The sequence below is a fragment of the Cydia fagiglandana genome, chromosome 7, assembly GCF_963556715.1.
Source record: "Cydia fagiglandana chromosome 7, ilCydFagi1.1, whole genome shotgun sequence".
Classification (NCBI taxonomy): domain Eukaryota; kingdom Metazoa; phylum Arthropoda; class Insecta; order Lepidoptera; family Tortricidae; genus Cydia; species Cydia fagiglandana.
The window spans coordinates 19,259,747-19,268,077 of record NC_085938.1 but is presented as its reverse complement, the minus strand read 5'-3'; positions in this window follow the sequence as shown (position 1 = coordinate 19,268,077).

Here is an 8,331-nt window from a genome sequence, read left to right as displayed (position 1 = left end):
ATACTGTCACTGTAACTTCAATAGGTCATAACTGCAGGCAATTTTGTCTAAACTTTTGACGATTTGGTATTTCACGGCAGTTTAACGTTGAGAATTGTTATGAGACGGATCGGTAGTCTTTTTCATATCATTATAAGCTCTTTTTGAGAGGAAGAAACTTGAGTTACAATTATTAATTATGTATTTTATAGGCAAGCGTTTCATGTTTTACTCAATTACTTTTTTACGTCATTATTAACGCTTTAGAGGAGAACTTCAGGGGTATTTGTGATTTTAAATTCTGATTTACCACGTCGATTTTGAATAGCGATGAAAATTATCGTAGGTAAGTATTTTAAAGTTTTATGTAACAAAATAATTTGAGTTACTTATTACATTATTGGAGTAAGAGTTCGTAGTCGTGATTCACAACTCTTGTCGATTGAAAACACCCTTTTCGGTCGTGTTTTATTCAATTTATCACCACTCGTTGCGAATTTCCCACTTCTCGCACTTGTATCTTCAATAACTACTTATTTTGATTAAAATGTTCAATCAATCAATCAATCTTTGGGTAATATGGCTCCATCGATACTGTCGATGATTTCGCCAACGTCAAAGTGGATCCCACGTGGGATCGAATTAATATTATTTGTAATAAATAAACTTTAGCCAGTGTACGGTATAAAACTAACAAATTATGGCCTCTAGGGCTCTAGCCAGCCACGGTTAGAGGTAGAAATACCAAATGCTCGTAGAGCACGACGTTGTTCGGTATTAGGGTTATGAGCTCTTGTAAGGTGATAGCTGGACTTTACAAGGACCCTCGTGGGCTACCCGGCGTTGACGCCAGAATGGTGGTTAAACGCGTTTCATGATTAATTTTTCATTATCTGCACACTTCCACATTAATTTACTGCATAATACGCTATCAATATTATACTTTAAACAACATTAATGAGCAAAAACAAAGAAATGAATCACGAGGCGATGTTACCAATATGGCGGTCGACGAATAACCCCCTTAAAATGTTGTATTCACTTAGGTAACTTGGCTATCAATGACTATGTATTTCTCTGAGCTCTTAACATTTTGATGCTTTTATAAGACAACTACTCAGAAATAGCTTTATAATAACCTTATAACCCGGTTTATTCATACCGTAACCCGACAAGCTAGACAGCTTAAGCCCCCGTTTGCGGCAAAGAGATTCCGTTCTAAACTAAACTGTCACCCACAAAGACAAGTAGACCTCTTTGTTGTCTGGGGATTCTTTGGGGCTCTTTTAATTCTTTGTGTTAGAGCAATCTGTACCTATAAGTATGTGTCACATGTAGGGGAGTCTGAGGTGAGTTAGGACTCCGGAAAGTTGAAACAAAACGACAATATGGCGGTATTTATAAACGAGAGGGACCAGCCGGACAGTGGGGTGAGGCTAGAGATCGTTTTTCTACTTCGATAACAGTTATTAAATAGAAGCCTCAAAATTTGACATCGTTTAAGCTATTTTAATGTACGGTCTCCCCTCCCTAAGGGTGCGACAATTAATCGCGTGAGGTGTTTTTGGTAGATTTTTGACCAAATGTCTACAACTCTCTGGCACTTTGAGCATTTAGAGTTAGACCGTAAAAAGTCTGCAGCGATTTTGATAGTCCACGCAGTGCAAGTGTAATTTTAAACGCCAAACTTATATTAAATTATGAGTGAGAACTAGCATTCGCCCGCGATTTCATTTGCGTGGAATTGAAATCACAGTTACAGTGAGTATAGCGCCTGGATAAAATCTAATGGCAATAATTTTGAGCATAATTTTCTTAATTGCTTACACCAAATAACAGGCAATTCACCCTCTAGGGATGGCTTCCAACTATAAAAAATTTACTTATGTAATTTCCCGGGACACAAACTATCTTTATTCCGCAGTTTAGGCTTGCAGAGGTAACAGACAGACAGAAAGACAGACAAACTTTCGCATTTATAATATTAGTATGGACACAGAATAAATAATAGTACTAAGTACAGAAGACTCACTCTCTAACAAAACGCGTCTGTTACGATCAGCACAGATATGGCCGCTAGGTGGCGACAGCGCCACGCGCGGCTTATGTCAAACACCAAAATTGGGGCCGAACGGATGTACTTTTAGCTACCTGTAGCAAAGCGACGAAATCGAGGAGTGAGACACGCCTGGTATGGATAAGCGCATACGTAGACTGTAGTAATTTATTGATGTATTTTTTTTTTATATTAGGACAATCTTTCAAAAATTGTGTTCTTGGTACTAAATGATATAGTTAGAAACATACTGCCGTATTCGAACTTCAAGATATTCAAAAGAGACGACACGTACTAGATCCATTCTAGATACGTTATAGTTTAGATATCAACTAGTTCTCTTTTGCAGCGCAATTCGGGCAACCAATGTCACTTTTACGTTAGATAGAGTAAGATATCTATTAGATGTGAATTGAATCTCTAAGTCATATCCTGTGGAAATCGTTCAAGAGTATCTCCAGAATTGCGTAAATGTCAAATTTGACAGGTTAGATCTTAAACACGGACTAGCAAGCGCAGCGTAGGACGTCCAGCCACAAGATGGACAGACGACCTTGTTAAGGTCGCCGGAAGACGCTGGATGCGGGTCGCTTCCAACCGGCACGTATGGAGGTCCAAGGGGGAGGCCTATGTCAGCAGTGGACGTCTTATGGCTGAGATGATGAGATCTTAAACATATCGTTATCATATCTTGGTGATGTCTAAAAGATATCTATTTCAAAATCCGAATCAGGCCCATAGAAACAAATTAATTATACTCAAACACCTCGACCCTCGTATTTATTGTACTGCATTAGGGAATGATAGTTTAAGGTCCGTAAATTGAATAAGTAATTAATTAAAAGGTCCCCCTAATAGTGCGAAGGTACAGATTTATGTGGCACGACGGAGGCCCTTAACGACGGCCACAGATATATAACAGGATAGACACGTCACTCTGATAATAAAACGGGAAGTTTAATTATTGGCATCACCTACAATCAGCAGCAGAAGTTGCTAAGCGGGCGAGGTGTTCAAAATTACCTTGACACGCTCTTATTCTCTTAACAATAAAGTCGCGTCAAGATCATTTAGAACACCTGGCCCGCTTAGCAACTTCTGCTGCTGACTGTACCTCAATTTCAACACGGTGCTTCCAAATATGTGAACACGCCTCTAATGTCAAAGCGTTAGAGTGCGTGTTCAGATATTTGTTAGCACCTCGGCCGCTCCGATATATCTGCTGGCAACTGTACCTACTCTATTAATCCGTTCGGCCGAGGATTATTACTCATTATAAAGTCAATTATTTCTTATAGGGAATTCTTTTGATATTGGCTCAAAGCAATTTGTATAAACAGTCGCCGTCTCTAAGAGGGGCTACCGCGAAAACCGAAATTAGCAAATTGCGGGGATCCTTCTCTTTTACTTCAATGAAGGCGTAATTAGAGTGACAGAGAAAGGTCCGCAATTTGCGTACTTCGATTTTAGCAGTTATAGCCCAGGAATACATTAACACAGTTTTTACAAAAATTGTCGAAGTATATTCAAATTTCCTTCCAATTTTCCCTTGAAGAGGTCTATTGAAATTCACGTGGCCCATATTGAATATCGTGATCGTCCAAATACATATGTATGAGGGTATTTTGTTTAAGTTTATATTGTTTCGATCGTCGCATTGATTGTTAACCCTTCACCTGCGTTATATTAATTTACCCGGCCGCGTAGCCAACATGCCAATTGCTAACGCACCGTAGCGAACGAAACGCAACTGTCACTGTTGTACTACGGAAGAGTGAATTAGAGAGACACAAAGCGTTTCGTTGTCGCAGCGCAAGAGGTTGTTACCTTGGCTAGGCCAGCAGTTTACCAGTTTATCAATCCAAATTACCTAAATTTAAATAAAAACTAAGGTAATTCATCATTCATTTATGATTTTATATCTGCTGACTTATGGCAGGTAAGTACGTAGACCTTAAAACCTTGGTAGTACATTCGCCATCAGATATATCGGAGCGGCCAAGGTGTTCACAATATCTGAACACGCACTCTAACGTCCTGACAATAGAGGCGTGTTGAGATATTTGTGACCGCCTTAGCCGCTCCGATATATTTGATGGCGACTGTAATGGAAAAGGGATAGTTAATGTGACTACACTTCTGGGCATTCTACCGAACAACTCGAGTTAGGGCATTTTTTATTTATAAGTTTTTAATTTAAGTCTTTTACCATGTTTCTAAATATTATTCAAACCTGGTTTATCCAAACAGGCCTCACAATAACCACTTCCGAGTTTCGTTTATGAATTGTGTAGTCAACGGAAAAAGTGAGAAAGTTGTCGTTTCGTCGCAGCTTAACAACTTGCCTTTTTCGTTAATTTGAACGTCCAAAGAAAAGTTTTTAATAAACGAGTAAAGTTAGATAGGCCTTCGTATTGTAAAAGTTGTTTGTTTTACCTAAAGGATTTCAATAAACCGATAAATACACTTTAGACTATCGGGTTTTATGATTTCAATGTTTTTTTTTTGTTACATTTAACAAAATACTATGAAATCATACCGCGCTAGACCCGTTCGTATAATTAAACTTGTTGATGTACGGCTGGAGACAAACTAAACTATTACTGCGGAACAAAATGTTCTAATTCAGGGCTCTCCAAACCCCGGCCCGCGGGCCAAATCCGGCCCGCGGCAGCCAGGCTCCAGGTGTGTTGACGGTGGCCCGCGCGAATTTCTGAGGCGCAATATGGCCCTCAGTAAAAAAAGTTTGGAGACCCCTGTTCTAATTCAATAAAATATTCATTCATATTCGGTCATCCAACACGTCTTGATGAACACTTGGAAAAGTGGTTACTAAGATAGAGCTGATGCTGAACCCTCGTGGAACTCAGGTTTGGTGCAACATAGACACACGCTGTTTTGGTCATTCGACACGTCTTGATGAGGACTTGGGAAAGCAGTACCCAAGATAGAGCTGATGATGAACCCTCGCAGTACCTACTGGAACTCAGGTTTGATGCAACATAGACCATGCTGTTTTGGTCATTCGACACGTCTTGATGAGCACTTGGGAAAGTAGTACCCAAGATAGAGCTGATGATGAACCCTCGCAGTACCTAGTGGAACTCAGGTTTGGTGCAACATAGACACACGCTGTTTTAGTCATCCAACACGTCTTGATGAACACTTGTAAAAGTGGTTACTAAGATAGACTAAACATTCCGAGGATTAGTATTACATTTGGCTAAAACAGCTTATTTTACATTACATTAACAGTTAATTTTTATTGTAAGTTTGATATTAATTATACTTACGGTTTTAAATAAAAGAATTACCTATTTAACCGTTAGGTATAAACACTAAAGTATAAAGTTTTACTACACCAGCTCAGGGTAGTAAGTTTCATGGATTACGTGGCTGGCCAAAATTTCCTGTTGCACAATGTTTGTGAGCTTAGCGAGGTCATAAACAAGGTCCAAGTAGCTGGGGCTATTCGGCCAGTCTTGTGGCTTAATCATAGAGTCACACTAGATGCTGCAGGGGTATAGTATTTTTTTGTCAAATATTTTCTTTTTATAAAAGATTTTATCGCTTACTGTACTTTTCTTTCAACAAGCAACTAATACTCATCGTGAAAATTATATCAAACCCAAACACAACTCTTCAGAACAGCTTCAGCAGCTACATTGCCTTGTCACCAAACTTAAGTACCTATATAGTTTTCATAAATAAAAACTGTTCAAGCATAAATTACCCAGAGTAAAGTTAGGCACATTTAACGGTACTCAACGCATATGACTTCATCTGAAAAAACCTCATTTAAATTGGTTCATCCGTTTGGGAGCTAAATATAATATAGACATAAACAAATAGACTTACCTATTAAAATTAAAACATCCCTTGTTTGCGTCGGGTCTTAAAACAATGTTATACACGCTATCGGCCTGATTCTAATTTAATATACCGCAAAAATTAGATCTAGATACGATATGGATCGGATCTGTCAGTGTCAAAAGTCACAGTCACGTCACAGATGACATTTTTGACGTATATGGTTTTAAAGGTCGCGGCAAACCTCGACAGGAAGGCTTTGCCCAGCAGTGGGACACTCTAGGCTCACATAAAATATATAAAATATTAAAATTAGAATAAGGCCGTTTATCTAGTGTAAGGTAATCTAAAGGTTAGAATACCCAATGCCGACGAGCGTTGTCCGTAAACCCGGGATATAATAGAGCATCCTCTCCCACAGAGTCGGATAATCCGAAAAGGATCTTATAGTAGCCGCAAACCAAACTGACGACCGAGATCTCTGTCTCTCTCACCCTACCTTCGACCGTGCGAGCGTGAATGAGAAGTTTCGCATAGCTCAGAACCACGCTCATCAGTTTGGTTTGCGGCCACTAGTTGATGAGTATATTGAAAGTGCATGTTTAGCACGTCGTCGTTAGCATAGAGAAATAATGTTAGCTTGGAATGCTTCTGAATATGGTCTAAGAGCTAGCTACGGAAATAGGTTTGCAATTTAAAGAGCAACGTAATTCCTCTAGTTACTAGTAGTGTGCCATACTATCATTATTAATTAATCCTATCCTATCTAATCCTATAATAAGTGTGAGAGGTGTCAAATAAATTGAAAGTGCACAATTTAAATCAGTTTATAGAGCTCTGAGATTGGTGTGATATAATAGCTAAATATGTATTTAATTCGAATATAACATTGCCAGGCTTTTAATTAGGGGAAAACAGCTGGCAGGCGCCCGAAATAATTAATAATGATAGTATGGCACACTAACTAGAGGGATTTCGTTGCTCTATAAATTGGAAACCTATTTCCGTAGCTAGCTCTCTGTCTAATACGTAATACATAGATAAAAACCCATTAAAGTATAATAAGTTTTTATCGAGCTTTGCGAAAACGCGAAAAATAAGTATTAAGCTAAGCTAAGCTAAGCCAATATTATAATTATGTTAAATTTAAGTCTATATTAACTTGCAATACACGCTTGGGCAAGCATTTTCCGCTATCTAACAAATGAGTAATCAGTCTAAACAGGTAGGTATTCACGTTCAATTAGCATCTGAAACGTGCCGAAAGGATTTTTAGAGGCTCATTTTAAAAAGTACTAAGTAGTATACGATATAAAGGCCCTTACGCTTGTTATTTTGGCGCTTGATTTTATCAATGTGGCTGTGGGTGAAGCCATTAAATACCGGTATTGAGAGCTTTTGTGTGGTTATCAAATGCGTATTTAAAAAATAGCTACTTATTTTGTGGACTTTTTGTATGTGCCAATAAAAACCCAAGTACTTACTGGCTCTTGTGTCTGCGAATGCAAAAGTGGTTGGTAATGTACCTACTTTACACTTTTTTTCGGTTCTGAGATACCAAATCCAAAATGTGTATTTTTTTATTGAAGTACAGAACTTTCGCATGGAATAACTGTACGTACATTTAAATTTTGGTTGTATGTACTTATTCTGAGTTTTATAATCCTACATAATAATCATGTTGAATATAGTCATTATATTTAATTATGCAATAAGTACATATATGAATTGCTCTAAAAGATTTAACAGCAGGTAGATAACTAGGCTAATAAATTAAAAATTCAAACTACGTAATTTTAAGGTTAAATAAATTATTATTTTTATTTTACTTGTAGTCGTCTAAATGTGTTCATAACCGAACACAAGTTGAGTATATTTAGGTGTATAAAAACTTTTTAGGTTCTTTTTTACTCTATTATTATCTATGATAAGAAACAACTGAATAGAAACAGGAGAAGAGATTTAGTTGTCATGGTATGAAAATGTAAGTTTTTGTGGAGAAAAATATATTTTGTAGTTGCAGTGAGTTGTTTTATTGTGGAGACACGGTCAGGACCAGGGCCCCTTTAAATTGTCTCGCACATTAAATTGGTCCTTCGAGAGCTGTTTTAATTAAATTGCTCCTTCAAGAGCTGTTTCAAGAAGATTGCATTTTGCAAATAAAGATGAAAAGATGATGAAAAGTTTGAAATCAAGATGATCAAGGTGATGATACATCAACGATGATGAATTTTCAGTAGCTGTTCTTCTTTTCAAGAGAACGACTTCATTCTTAAACAAGACAAAGAACGAGCATTTCGTCTGTTCGGAACGTCGTGATTTTCAACAGAACTAGTTCGTGAGGCGACATCAGGCGATTTCTGTGTTGGTGTATAGTTTCTAATAGTTTCCGTCGCGGTGGGGTGATCTGCGGCGAATGGTCTTCGACGAGCTGCTAGCACCCGAAGTATCCGAACGCGAGAGGTCGAGAGGTCAACGACCGCAGA